General features: G+C 40.1%; 1 protein-coding gene across 1 annotated transcript in view; it reads right to left on the minus strand.

The window, feature by feature from the left end:
• The window catches only part of CDH12 (cadherin 12), a 1546793-nt gene extending 1531777 nt beyond the window's left edge, over positions 1 to 15016 (minus strand). The window contains exon 1 of the mRNA XM_073678634.1: positions 14471 to 15016. The gene's annotated coding sequence lies outside the window, so the exon portion shown is untranslated. The remainder of the gene's footprint in view (positions 1 to 14470) is intronic.
• Positions 15017 to 16184: the final 1168 nt, after the last annotated feature.

The raw sequence follows: 16184 nt of genomic DNA on the forward strand, positions 1-16184 counted from the left end.
GAAGAAACACTGCAAATGTGTCCAGTAAAATGGCGTTGGATAGCGCTATGCACATGCGCTGATCTGACGCCTCACTCCTGCCCCGGTCTCCGGCGAAGAGAGGCGCTGATGCAACGCTCCTCCTGGTCAGGTAAGTATCTAAGTATGGCGCTGGAGATCGCGGTATGCGTTCAGTGTCTATGCATACTGTGATCTCCAGCATCATACACTCCTCTTACCTGTAGCGGCTGGATGCGTGCTTCTGTCTGGAGCCAGAGTGTGTGTCACGCATGCGCAGTCTATAAAGGCTTCAGACAGAGACACGCATCCCCGCTTATATTATAGAAATATAGAGAGAGAGACACATATATTATATATATATATATATGTTTATAGATAGATATATCTATATATATTTATATATAGATATATCTGTATACAAATATGAATACAAATATATATATATATATATATATATATATATATATATATATGCACATACATACACACACACATTAGTGCTACCTAGGGTGGTCTCCTATCGATCAGCCATGAAATAGGTAGGAAAACCAATTTAGGGCCCATGTTCTCGAACAGATGGATATTATTCTTTTTTTTTTTAAGTCAGTAACTAATAAAAGGAGAAAAAAAGGAAACTCTCTGATGCCATTTTAAAATGCGTTTCTTATTCAATTGTGAAGAACCTGGACTCACCCAATTGTTCAAATTGAAAAAAAAAACTTTAAAGCTTCTATTCTTTAAAAATGTGCTTAGCGGTGGGCATTTATATTTTTTTGATAAAAAAGACAGTTTGTGGAAATGTTGCTAGAACTTTTTGTTCTACGTTGCATTGCCGGATGTGAAAAGCACAGACACAGTCATTACATGCCCTGTTCAATATTGCTGTTTGTACTCGATGAAGCCAAAAATCTCTAAAATACACAGCTGCAAAATGCTGTGAATGCTGCCTTAATAGGAGGCACTGTGCTTGCGTTTCATGGCGAAAAGATGTTTTTACATTACTTTCACTAAAATAACTCTTATGTCTATTCTGAGCAGAATATTTATATCTGCAAAGAAATTAATCATTGTAATTAGAACCCAAATATGAAGTAATGTTATCATAGAAATCAAGGCATTCCAAACTTTTCCTAGTATTATTGCATAATTAAGGAACATCATTAAGGAGTATTTCTAGAAAATAAGAAGTATTAATTAATGAAGAGAGATTATCAGCAAATACTTCTGACAGCGCTAGAGTACAGGCAGGGCAGTGTAATCATGCTCTGCAATGAGTGTTGGAGTGGGTTGTTAAGGGGACACTAGTAACATTGATTCTGGGGGACCACTCAATAGCTACATGCAAATATTACCTGACCCTTGTGCTCAATTTAACAGTCAGCTTACTCACCATACATTTTTATGTAAAGATAACTGTGTTTTCTGTGTGCAGCCACATTTCTACTGAATTATGTGGTGGATGAATTGGGGTGGACTTGGTAGACCACCTACTAAGTGAGGATCAAGGAGGTTTTATTTATGGCAGTTTGGATGGCAGGTGGCTTGTCTATAGACAGTGCATTAAGTGTATTTTGCAAAGCACTGTTCATGTGTAGGGGTGGGGGTTTGGGTCACAAATCTGCACATGGACTCATTGAGGCATTCAACTATTCCCATATGAGCAAGGCAAAGTCTACTTGCATGACCATTTTATTTGTTTTAGCCACATAATCATAAAAGTCCAGAGACAGCTTCTTCTTACATAGTTTCCAGACTCTCTACAATAAATGCTCCTCAGCTTCTACCATCTTTTCTGAGTTAAAGCTCTAGCGATTACCTGATTGAAGGCTAGAACCATCACACAGAGCAGAGGAAGGTTGGAGAGCATTCCTTGTAGTGAGCATTGTGCAGAAAGTCCTAGGTATAACCACAAACTCTAAATGAAGTTGGATTGTCAGCTTCTCCCATCAATGAGGTTCCTTTACATTTGTGTTTAAATGTATGTTATTATACAATTGACAATAAGAGATGTGGCATTTCTGTAAGGCTTCAGCATTGCTCCTAGTTCCTATATCTAGCAAAGAATATAATCTATACACTGAAGGTAACAAACAACTTACATACTTTTTTGGGTTTTGCTATATAATTTTATTTTTTGTTCCTTTTTGTTATTTATTAGAAAAACAATGAAAAGGAATGCGTTTTGCCTTAGAGAAAGTGGGGTAAGAATTAACTTGGGATGGATGTACCGAGTGAAGAAGTCCCCGATGTAGTCCACAATGGTATTGTCAATAGTTTTAGCATACAAAGAGTAGTCCAGCTATGGATAAAGCTGCCAAGCAAGTATTTTTAACAACATTTAAGCACTCTTATTAAACTAAATTGATCCCACTTAGGCTGGGTGCACATATGGCAGGCGCTGCATTGTCATTTCCATCTGGCGATTAACAAAAAATTGCATGGACCGATTTAGGAACTGTTCTCATTATTTGCATCTAAATCATTCCCACCAATCAGTTTTCATTCTCTGGGCTGGAAACAGCCCTTCATGTAACGTTAGGATCCAGCCCTGGACTAGCACTTAGGGTAAAAGGTAAAAAAGCCTAAATGCAACTGAAGTTTTTTTTGCATAAATTTGACCATTGGGTGCAATGGATATATGTCAGCTCAGCCTAGAACTTGATATGAGGTATGACAAAGGTATCTGTTTAAATGTGAGTCATTGCCAATTTAGACAGCTATTGAATAGGGAAAATTCAGTAAGCCATTAGCCAACCTCATCTATATTTGGGTTGTGATGCAAAGGGTATATAGTCTAACTTTAAAGTTTTAGTTGATTCCTTTGAATACAGGCTAGGATACTAATACTAAGCCCATGATGATATACTTGCATTTCTGAATAGTAAATGTCTTTACTTTACGTACAGGCTGCTAAAATATTCTGTCCATTGCTCTATTCATTAGTGCTTTAACATTTACAGCCTTGTCCATACATATAAATATAACACAATTGTATCATATGGAACGTGCTCCCATAGCTAAGATGGCACCACGGCATCTGATGCATTGGATATATCTTCACATGCAAAGTGTTAAAGCATTGCTATAAGGAATTTACCTATACTAGGATGGCTTCAATGTAAGCATACAAAGTTGGCATGAACATTGACAACAGGATTACTGGGGCTTTCTTGCCCAACCAGAGACATGGAGATTACAAGAGAATGCCAAGTAAATGCTTTGGGACACCAGTAATCACATGGTGAAAGTAACAATAGGGAAAGGGTTTATGCTTTGGGTAAGTAATTTTAATTAGCTAACATATGTAGAAATTAATACAATTCAAGAATCATGCACTAGATCATTGTAAAGAATTAATATATGCCCTTGATTATGGCACAAAAGCATTAAATCAATTAAGCATACATTTATATGATGAATATCACACTTTTTTCTAAACATATGTCACTTATACATCGTCTAATGAGGAATGTATTGCTGACACTGTAAGAATCCGTGTAATATGGACTGAAGTCTCACAAAAAAAACAAATCACAACTTTTTGGTGGCGTTTCTTCCATTTGTTGGTCTAGAGTGAGCCACTGTTTCCAGTTCAACTAATGCAGCTTCATTTCCAAGTATGTATACTGAATTACATTAGTTATCATACCCATCCTTAGCATGGAATTTTACTTTATACCACCAAACTCCCTGGATGTGTGCTCTAGTGTATAAAATATATATAAACGTATTAGTGATTAATAGGATCTCAGAGATAATTCATAGGAAATGAACCATGAAATGCATACTGTACTGCAATAGGAAACATTCTCCGATACCTATCAGAACATGGTCAATTGAGGGAAAGAAACCTCTTCAATTAGCAGCAGCCTATCAAGTATTTGATCACCCATGAATTTCAATGTTCACATTCTAAATCTAGTGAAACTGACCAGCTACGTAATATATGCAGTGCCATAGACGAAGCAGCTGATTTTGAGTATTCCTTGGATCATAAATACTATCAATCATGATGTCTTAACCTGACAACTTGATTGACAAGATTGTCTTAACCTGACAACTCATATGGCCAGACAAACAATCCAAAACTCTATCTAAGGAGTGGCTATTTTTATGGGACAGACATCTGTCTGAGATGGTTTAGTGAATCCTGAATTGAGCAGGGAGTTGGACACGATGACCCTGGAGGTCCCTTTCAACTCCAACATTCAATGATTTCTAGGATTCTATTAAGCCCTATTTTGATATACCTAATAATAAACCCTGTAACTGTGTTGCATTTCCCATTTTAGGCCATGTTCTCATAATCAGTATTTGGTCAGTGTTTTACATCAGTATGTGTAAGCCAAAATCAGGAGTGGGTAAAAAAATACAGAAGTGGTGACGTGTTTCCATTATACTTTTGCTCAGATTGTTCCACTCCTGGTTTTGGCTTACAAATACTAATGTAAAATACTGACAGTGTCAGCAATACATTCCTCATTAGACGATGTATAAGTGACATATGTTTAGAAAAAAGTGTGATATTCATCATATAAATGTATGCTTAATTGATTTAATGCTTTTGTGCCATAAATACTGAATGTTGCCTCATTGTCATTCTAGTGCAGTAACAATATAGAAATAGTAATTAAAAGGTTTTGTGTGAGATCTTTCCTCAGTGAGAGGTAATTCTCCTAAAGTAAAAAAGCACCATTATATAATAGAATATAGTGGTACATAAAAAGAGCAACTGCAAAGTTTAATCATGTTAGAGTGTCAATCATTGTTAGAATTAGCGCTTTACTTGAACTTTATAGTAAACTATTGGTGGCCATTGTTATCATTCATATTGCAGGACTACTGTGTAAGAACTAAGGACTACTAAAGGGGTTGTCTGGCCTAAATTAATAAGTCTGCACTGCAGTCACTCTGTGTGACTGCAGACTTATGAATCCCCCAGCGCACGCACTGTACGCTGCGAGGGTTCGCTGGATTCTGAGCCGAGAACTGTGGGTATGTATGTGTATCCATACACTTGTATTGAGCGAGGCGGCACCTCATCTACTGACGTGGCCATCTAGTGGGCTCAGCCATCTTGTGGTCATGGCCTCGCTCAATACAAGTGTATGGAGCAAGGCCACACCCAGTAGACCGGCTTTGCCCATGAGTATGTATATCGCATACATCATATTACCAGCTCAGAAACCGGCAAATTCCCGCAGCGCACAGTACGTGCACAGGGGGGAATTCAGAAGTCTCCAGTCACGCAGAGTGACTGTAGACTGTTAATTTTAGAAAAGACAACCCTTTAAGCTCTGATAACATGTCAATTTGGGATTCCATCAAATTTTGACATGGGGATTTGGGATATTGATATAATGACTGAATATTTTTTAGATTAAATTGTTGTGATAAAGTTTGAAAAAAAAGGTTTTCTATTTCATGAATTATGATATAATTTAAGTAAGTTATGATTTTTAAAGGGTGAAATATTAAAAGAATATTCCTATCTGAGCAATGAGTGACATAGTCATTTTACTTGCTTATATACCAATAATTTCGGAGGCACTTTACGTACATTATTATTAATGTCTTCATTGGGGCTCACAATCTAAATTTCATATCAGTATGTCTTTGAAGTATGGGAGAAAACCCACGCAAACATTGGAAGAACATACAAACTCCTTGCAGATGTTGTCCTTTGTGGAATTTGTGCTAGGATCCCAGCACTGGATGGTTACAGTACTAGACTATATGACTCGCCCCCTGGGCCGTGGGGCACTCAGATCCGGACCATAGGGGGAACGATGGGAGTAGTAGTGGCAACCCGGTTCCGTGGCTCAGGGTGGTCAGGCCAGTGGTAGTCCGTTATGTGTTATTAATTATGTCCGACTACGCCACCCGTGGATTTGCGGTTATTAGGAACCGCCGCTGCATGCAGACCGCTGGGGCTGATGAGGTGTGCAGCTATGGTAGTGTGACTCCCCACGGGAAGAGTGCGGCCCCAGGGCAGTATAGTGGATGGTGGAAGTGATGGTAGTGAGAGTCCCAGTGCTGATAGTGCTGGAGGAGCAAGGAGCACACAGACAACAGGTTGCAGTCCAGGGTCTTTACTAAACAGGCAAACTGACCCACAAACAGTCCCAGCTAGGAGGGGACCTGGATGTCTGAGAGCAACGGGGAAATTGGCCCTGGTCAGGGTGAGGGTGTAGGCCTACCGTGCTTTCTGCGCTCCTTCTGGCTATCTCCTCGTTATAGGGTAACAGCCCACGTTTCCAAGCTTTTCGTGTATTCTCGCCTGTATGGCCTGCGACGTGGGTTCCTTTCTGCTCCCAGCCTTGTACGGCTTTTCTGGTCCCTTCGGTTGTGGCAGGGCCTCCAGGCTTCTTAGGCCAAGGAATGTACAGTCCCTTGCGGGCTGGTTCTCTGCTGGGGGATGTGGAATCCCTCCAGCCTCAGACACCAAAGTCTGGTAAATCTAAGTCTTTCTCTGCCAAGACAGGCTCTCTTCGCCTCTTGTCTCTGGCTTGTGGCTCTCCTCCTGCCACACTTCCTCTTAGGTGCAATCAACTTTCTGTCCCTGCTCCACTCTGGGACACGTCTCAAAGCTGAGACAGGCAATCCAGTTCTCCCTAACCCTGTCCCCAGTACCAGCTTTTATAGGGGCAGCCAGCTCCCCCTACTGGCCTGAGACAGGAGGCATTGCATGCTAATGTTCCCCTGACCAGAGAACCTCCCCCTTGCTCTCAGACACAGCTTTATTACACTTGTGGCATCCAGGTAGGGTGACACATATACCATCACTTAACGATCTCTGGGTTTCCAACTGTTTACATTCCCATCTATCCTGAGAATGAAAGGTCTTTAGTACAGACTCAGGACTAAGTCCACTTCAAAATCTTTCCTCGGAAGAGGGGAAACACCAACCAGCCCACCGGAGGAGAGCTCCTTTCAAGTAAATAAGATCACCTTGATCTCATTTAGAAACCCTGTCATCACACAAGAGCAGGTTGTCACTACAGCACTTTTACAGTGTGGAGAACGCTGACTGTTCATAGCTCATGAGGCACCCACTTGGCTGGAAGTGAATAGCTGCATGGAGAATTAAACTGAATTTGCTTCCAGCAGCTGAACTTCCAGTTAGGGCTCTCTCACACTGCTGTATAACACGGCCATGTGCTATTTGATGTTTTATCGGATTGCACACAAACCAATGTTATACTGTGGCATCCCCTTTCCCGTTCTACTGCTGCTAAATGAGACAGTTGTAGTGTGGTACTAGATTCATTCTATTTTGTGCACTGAATTAGGGGATATAATACATTGCATTGTAAATTGTACTTTCCTGCCACCTGCTGGCCAATGTGGGTATATGAAGTAATGATTATTCTCCTCACAACAAGTGGTGGCCATAGCGACGGCTGGGAGGTGCCTCCCAGCTCAGGGCTCTCACTCTGACTACAACGCTGGTACAGACCAGTTGTGGGCGGTTCCTGCTGCCTCAGGAAGATTGAGGACAGACATTGTTCTCTCAGAGAAGAGTTTTCAATGCCAGTCTACGCTGAGGGGACATTTTTCCTCACATAATCGCCTTCACAAAAAGAGTGAAATGTCTTCTAGTCAGGAGAGAGAAAGCTGTACATGGACTCTCCTGCTCTCTGGTTATCCTGATCCCTTCTAGCCAGGACCAGATCCATGTGGCTGCTACGCCACTGACTTTGTTTAAATCTACCCCCTGCAAGAGGGAACGAAGGGCTAAAAACTGTGAGTACATCCACACTTTAGTGAGTTTCCACAGAGAGACAATCTGTGAAGGTCCCTCCATCAGTGTTATATTTCCTTTACTGCGCATAGCATTTCCTGTACAAGCAAGTGAAAAGAACTCTGCTCCAGTCGCCCTGGACAATAACAATGCTTGTCTCATGAGGGGAAAACCATAACTTCCATATGCACAATATACTGTGAACTTTGCCTGTAAGAGAGACTGTAACCTGTTACCTCATTCAGTAAAATTGTTATGTTTACAAGTTCACCTGCGTGTCTGGCTGCTTGAGATTGCACAAACATCACGGGCACTCCAAAACCTACACCCAGACACCACCGCTACAGGAGTGCCCCCGGGGGGTTCTATACTATCCACAAGTGCCACCTCCCGCTTATGAAATTGTTGAGAGCACGAGGGAAGCGTTGAGCGGTCCAGCGACCCATTTCAGCTACCGTGACATCATTATCTGCTGCAAGTGAGGCTACACACCCCAGCTGGCCCTTCTGTAAGATCCCCAGTGGCCCATCACAATACTATTGGACGGTGCTGATCTGAAATTTTTTTCTCATTCCAATTCGGCATGAGAAAATATTCACAGCATGCGTCAAGTGCCTCTGATATTCAGATCACGCGCACCCACCCACAAGTCTATGGGTGCATGTGAAACATCAGACTCATATGTCATCCGAGTGCAGTTTGACATCATGGAAAATATGGAGAAATTAAGTTCTCCGTCTTCTCCATACCTGTGATATGATTCTCTCGTAAAACACTAAGATGACACTTGGCTCAAACTCTGACAAAATTTGATCAAAGTGACGAAAGCATAATCAGCCCAATTCTCTCGCAAAAGAGAATCGACTGCCATGTGACCCCGGCCTTAGACGATTACACAATTAAAATTGTACTATAAGTACCACAATGGCTGAAGGAAATACCTTTTTAGCTGGCTGTTTTTATGGCAGGTTCTCTTTAAGTAACTTAAAATAAGAAAGGTATAGAAATTGCACTCTATTTGTGTATATACTGTATATGGTGATAATAATAGTAGCAAGTTTGAGAATTATAATAATATTTGTAATTATCTTTTTTTGTCGAATGTGCCATTTAATCATATGGTGGATTTTTGCAGCCCATCATTGTTATTTCAACTCAATGACATTTCTATGAATAGAGATTTTGGCTAATTGACATTTGTGACCTTTGCAGCCGGCAGCTGTACTTCACAGCTACATGTTAAAAGACTTGCAAGCAAGCTTATTTGCAACTAGAACTTGGTGCTCCTAGTTATACTTAATATTACTGTATACCGTAGGGAAGGTGCAGAAGACAGTTTTTAGCAGTGTCTTGTAAAGGCATGAGGAAATCTCATTGACAGCATGTTTATGAGGTTATCAAAGCAAAACTGTTGCTGGAACAAAGGTTTTCTAACCGAAAAAAATACCGCAAGAGTTGCAATGTGGCTTTGATCTTCATCTTTCACTGGATAGAAAAGTAAATGAATTTTTGTTAATGGGGGGGTATAAAATCAAAGGCTCCTGCATATTTCTCTGCACAAAATAATACATGAAATACAACATATTTCATGTGTTTCCTACTTCTTTTTACTCCAAAAAATTAGTCTTTATGGGCTGTATGGCTCTGTCCATATAGCATTTAATTTTAGTAGTAAAGCACATTATGGTAAAAGCTCCTGACTTAAGCATCAATCTTAAAGGGAATCTGCCAGCAGAATGTTGCTATGTAATCTGAAGACAGTAGAAGATAGTGGCTGAAACACAGAATTAAGAGAGGTGTCACTTGTCAAAGTGTGTGCTGTTATTTAGTAACTGTGAAGGATTTATCACTAAGAGATTAACATTACTGGACTACATTACTCCGGAAATGCCCTCTCCCTCTGTGATGAGCAGCTCACTGTCTATGGACTTTGTACACAGTGAGCCTGGTGTGGGCGGGGTTAGCTTTCTCAGCTCTGCTTCATTCTAAATCTAAAAGCTCTGATTGTGTCAGAACGGCTGCACACAGTAATCTAAGTGATATATCATTAGATTCAAGGTCTATTTGCCTGCTGCTCTCAGCAGATTCACTTTAAAGCACAATGTGTTGACCATCATCTATAGATCCTAAGGTAGAAAAATTTGCATATTTTAAATTTTTATTTGCAGTGACTCACAGTATTGGAGAGCATTGAATACTAGTCTTATGAATGCAGTTAAAAAAAGTATTCTCACACTATATTTGGCGTCTGTTGGGTGAATAGGGGCCTATTTAATTGTTTGAAATACAGTGTGAGCCTTCAGAAATTCCAGAAGCTAAGAAAAAATGTGTGGTCAGAAGAAAAGGTTGAATAAAAAGCAATCTTGATTCTGTGTACCTTATAGTAAACCTGTAAGATAGAGATTAGTGAATAAAATCAAGTGTAATTGAATTCTATACACATTTTACAAAAATCTGCATTTGCCAAACTGATGATTTTTTTATTATTCACGTGTAGAAGGATTGAGCAAAATGATGGTGGCTGGCTGAACTATAAAAAGCCATCAAAATGTAAAAAAATAAAAAATCCTTGTACTCACCCTACCATTCACATGTCCAGCCTCTCCACATCACCAGTTCGGTCCTCATTTTATTTTCAGATTGCCACCACTCGCAGGAGGATTTTGCGTTAGCATGCCAAAGGTCACTGTATCCAGATATCATGGCAAGCATGGTGACCTTGAGAGCACAGCGGTGATCTGAAAATGCTTTGAGGACAGGACAGGTGACTGTGAGGAGCAGAGGGGCCAGAGAGGTGAGCATGTGTCTTTTTATTTATTTCTTTCTTTCTACATCTTACATTTACTATGATCTTCAGACTAGAGAGACCTCAGAGCATAAAAGGTCCAGTAAATTTGCAGAATAACTTCTCCACGAATCGAATTTATTGGAAAATCTGCACGAAGAGGTAAATTTTGAACTTTTCCTGATCCGCTCATCTCTACCGTCAGGTGAAGTTTGCTGCTCTATCTGGGAATAGAAGCGTACCTAATCACGTAAACCATGATATAAATATATCACTGTATACAGCCTGATACATGTGGATCAGAAGTGAGGCACCATGAATCAGAGCCTGGCTGCACAATTGCAAGCAGGTATATATTCATTGAAATGCTCCAGTGTTTCATAGATAATTAGATAAGCTCTTCTGGCTCTTCCTAGCACCACAGCAGCTGATAGACTAGTCTCTCCGTATTTACACACAAGGTAGAGACCTGTCAATCACTTGTACCAGAGTCGGAAGGAGGCGTCAGGGCGGAGCTGGACTAGTCTGTTCTTTGGATATGGTCCCTGGCTGGACCTTCAAAATATATTATCTTTGAAACGGCGTAACATTTCTGAAAATCGTATACCCCACTGCAATAGTGCAACCATGCTGCGATTCATGATGCCCGCGGTTTGGTTATCATGAACCGCCTGACTAATTCTCTTTACACATATGTCTGATGCATGGCGCCTTAGTTAATACAACCATGTACATGAGCCTTAGCTATAATTAAAGGGATTCTCTCAAATCTTTCATTCCACTTCAGTAGGCAGAGGTGCTGATGATGTTGTGTCGACAGGTGCTTGCCAGGACATGTGCACGGCTAGCAGGTAACATATATATTTCCTATTCTTACAAGCCTTGCAGCAGAATAATAACGAGGCCTTATAATGCAATGGTACTGACTTTACCAGTATTCCTGAGAACTACTTCACCAAGATAAGTACATAGTGCGTCTCATAGCTGGGAGAATAAAGTGCATTCATGATGCACCATATTTATGATGAGTTTTAGACACTTTCTACTACTTATTACTACTGAAGCATCTGGCTTCGCTAAAAGGGGGGGTGTTTTTCAGAAAGGGGCGTGGTTTAATGTGTTACACATTGCCCTAAAAATGTGTAAAGTAAGCCAACTAATTGGTGCCATAAACTTAGACTAGACAAATATATGAAATAGCATGAAACACGTTGATAAATTTGGTGGACTTTTCATAATTTAGCTCCACTGTTCCCCTGAAATATTACTGTACCTTCTATAATGTTGGCTGAATCAACCAATGCAGATTGACTGGCAGTCTAACGTGTATGGGGGCAGCCTGACTGCCCTCTGTTGCCAGCCACTAAGCGAAAAATGGATCAACGTATGAATCATTTCTTCTATGTTCTGTCTCCTTATAAATGTATGTTCTGTCTCCTTATAAATTGTCCTATACCGCATGGTATAGGAATAGCGGAATAGCTGCAGTGCACAAGAAATAGGCTGAACTGGATGGACGCTTGTCTTTTTTCGGCCTTATAAACTATGTAACTATGTAACTATGTAAGAATAATAGCATGGATGGTGTAAGGGAATGTTCACATGGTCAGGATTTGCCCTGGGAAAATCCAGTGTAGATTTTTTGGACTTAAAATAGTATACTCAAATGACTAGCCATCAGAATATTTTCGGATTTGGACCCATAATCCTAACCTATAATCTGACTGATTCTACACTTTGTCAATATGGTTTTACTAATTAGATACACATTAGATCTGCTGTGCTGTCAGGCAGTAGGTTACTACACTCTCCCCATTAAAAACACGTGGATGCTCAGCCAAACTGAGTGTGCATAGGAGGTGAGGAGAACTAGGTACTTACGGTGCGTAGAGACTTAGTGTGCATACTGCAGTCATGGAAGTGTCAGGAGAGATGTCCACCTTATGTACAAGGCTGCCATTAGGTCTATGAACTTCACAATCTCTATCAATTCTGCCTTGACTAGTGTACTTCATGATACATTACAGAAAGTGCACAATTATCGTTAGTTTTTACTTTTTCATACCGAGAGCTTGTTTTATTACACAATAAATTTGTCGGGAACTCATGTACAGAGGTCACAACATTTTATGGTATCGTAAAAGTTACAACAAAAGACCGGTCTAAACTTCTGCGCCAACATTTCTCAGACTTTTGTTTGCAAATTGACTTCAAGAGGGATCTAAATCCGCTGTTTACTTATTGAACATTATTTCAATACTTATTTAATCTGCTCACATCTCACTGTTCATTACTATTCTCGACTTAGCATCTCCTAACACATTGAACTTAATAAAAAGCCATTCCCTCATTTACATAGCAAAAACGTACAGTGGTTTGTAGCATTGCTCAGTATGCGATGGAAAAGTTCATTGTAATTGCTCTGCATCCTGGAGAATCAGTGAAAAAGCAGATAAGCGGCATGATGGTATATGATATGCTGATTAGGAGCACTGTATTATCTGCTCTGCATATTTTCAGCTCAGATATTAACAGAGGTGCATTCAATTTTTACTGAACACTTTATCACTGACGCACAGGTGGGATTAATAGAATTTAATGTTTTTTCTATTATATGTCTAGTATGGCAGATTGAGAACCTGTAAATGGACAACTACATAGGAAATAATGCAGGGAAATACTGTATATCATTCCGGACAAGTAAATATCAAAAGATTTAGCCACATGAATAACACATATAATAACCCAAATATATACATGGATATAATGATTGTGCTTACAGCTTTACAACAATGGAATAACAAGTATCTCGAGTCCTTTTAACCCGAGGGAGAAAATCTGGGCAGTCAGTCACCGGAGGACAATGGACTCTTGTTAACTTTAATATGTGACCTTAGACTGACAAAAAGAGTCCTTGACTATCATCCACCAACTTCAAATGCAGAGTGACAGGATGAAATACCTGGTTCCTAATCTGACTTGGCTTCTTGATTTAACACTTTCTAGGACATATTTCTTCCCTCTTCCTGGAGATTAGGCTTTGATGGGGGCTGGGTGGGGAGAATATTCACCTGCTTTGAAATAACCTAGAAATGATTTATTCACCCCCCCCCATCTGTAATTCAATGTAACATTGATCAAGGTGCTGAGATGTATGGGGAGAGAGCTCCTAAGCTGTTGTCTTTGTAACTCATATCAGCCAGCATTTTAAATGTTTTATCTGCAATAACCAGATATCTTGCCTCTTCCACTCTGTCTCTTAGGTGCCGTAGACCTATTAATACTGTCAACTATTCTATAAATAAGAACGTTCTTGGAGAAAGATGGAAACATAGTACAGTGTTGACATTAATGGCTTGTTTTATGCTCTAGCTATCCACCATGGTGGAATCACATTTCAATGCATGTTCCCCTGATATTAACCCTGCAGGCGGACACGTAATAGGATTTAGCTCGTACCTTACTTAGTCAGCAGAATAATATATTCACCCTTCCCCATCATCACCCAATTATTGTTTATATCTCCGCTTCCTTAACTCCAGCCATAAAAACCTTCTCGAAGATGATCCTATTCAACTCCAAAGTTTCTCTCCAAAGTAAGAACATACTACAAAAAAATGAATCACCTCAATGAATTATTCTTCACATCCTAATAACAGACATTTAACATTTCCTTTAAATACTACGAGTCAACCTGCTTAGCGAAGCCTTCAAGCCAACAAACATGAAAAGGTCAAAGAAAACAGTTCACTCCAGAAATTGACAGAACAGTATCAGTAAAAAAAAAAAAAAATAGGACAGAGAGAAATAAAAGCTGTTTGTTTTATTGACAGGAGATAGAAGGCTGATTTGCTGCAGTGCAGACTGCCAGATCCCTCAGAAGTTTCCATACCCACACTTAGAAGGATGCATTCCTCCAGATACAGTAAAGGAGCACTTACCTTAATTGAGATGTCCTACAGTCCAAGCTGCCAAACCAACACCCAGCAGGCAGGTAGAGCAAGTGCTGGTTGTGCTGTCCCTGCTTCCTCTGACTACAGCCCAGATGAAATCCTCAGAGCTCCTCTTGTACGGAGTGGAATTTTGCCACTGATCTCTGTGTAATATCTCCAAGCACTGTGCCCTGGACAGAGAGAGATCTTCTAACTAGGGCAATAGGCTCCTGTCAGGTCCCCTGAGGCTTGGGATGATCATTGACCTGATTAGTCCTGAACACTCCCTACATCCAGGGATTGGACGGCGACAGGAGAATTGGGGGGAAAATGCACCGGAGCCACTTGGGAACGCTGTCTTTTCCAGACTAATGGATGTGTTGCTGCTGAAGCTGTGCAATTTGTGAGGAGGTTATGTACAGTGTTAACCAATGTGCTACTGCCTCTCTGTGCTGCTGATGCTGATGCTGATGCTGCTGCTGAGGCTGGAGGAGAAGATACAGTAGCTCTACACTGGGCTGCTGGAGGTAGCACAGCCTCAGACAGCATGGAGAACACATTAATTAGAGACTGATGTAGCGGTTTCATAACAAGAGGCTTAAATATGCAATTTTCTGTAAGCTGGCAGATAAAGTAGATTAACACACTTTCTCTGACCCCCAGAGACTAATTCTCCATTGCAGCCACAGCACAGAGAAATAAATTTGGTGGTCCTACGGAGCCTCAGCCTGATGCTTGTCTGTCATAAAAAAAAAACAAAAAAAACAGTGCACCCATAGCCCTATTCACTCCACGGCGGAATGCTGAATTATTTCAGAGGAAGCCATTCAATGGGCAGAAAAGTACAAAGCAGCTGTAATCTGACAGGGAGAGAAATTAACTCCTGCTCCTACAGGGATGCTTTTTTTTTTCTAGATGGGGAAACAGCGCTATGTTAACACAAGCTACTGAATCCGATCAATAGATGATTTTGTATGCTAAAACAAAAAGAGGCCAAGAAGACACAGAATGGGTTTAGTAAACCGCTTCATGAAAACATATAGAAATCTATATTTAGCCACTCCATGAATGCTTAACTGGAAGAAGAAAAATAAGTATGATGCTTCCTTGAGTAATTCCATTTTAATTAGCATAGTATTGACGGTATGGATCGCTTTAAAAGGCAATAAGGTTGTAAATATTACATTATAAATACAAAGTTTGTTTTCTAATATAATGCCAAGTAACCTAGCAGATAACGTCATCCTTCTATCAGGTGAGAAGGAAAATTGGTTATTAAAGTGTATTTCTTGTTATTTTATATTATGCTGAAGAAATGGATGGACAACAACTGCTACTTTATATATTTATTCTTCATATATTTTCCTAGTATATTTTGGCGATTGCAGAAATAAAGTGATATAGTCGGAAAAAAAATTGCTAAAATCTCCACTCATCATGTCAGTAGGTACCAGCTGCTATGCCATAGGCAAAATACAGGCTGCCATTGATGGTTGTATTGATTATGCTGGCGGTTTTACAGGACAAGTGTGTAGTGAATTTGATTTTCCATGCTAATATTAGAAGGCTTCCATTATTAAAAGGAGATAGCCTGAAGATAAAAAAAACTTGACGCTTAGCATGTAAAGGACATATTGAAACTCATGCTAGAGAAACTCCATTTTGTCTGCTCACTTTAAAATCATGTTATTATTAGTGTTGAGCCACCCCCGTAGTGTTCGAG

Source organism: Phyllobates terribilis, unplaced genomic scaffold (assembly GCF_046119375.1).
Source record: "Phyllobates terribilis strain yellow unplaced genomic scaffold, ASM4611937v1 Scaffold_4__5_contigs__length_816908805, whole genome shotgun sequence".
In the NCBI taxonomy this organism is placed as follows: domain Eukaryota; kingdom Metazoa; phylum Chordata; class Amphibia; order Anura; family Dendrobatidae; genus Phyllobates; species Phyllobates terribilis.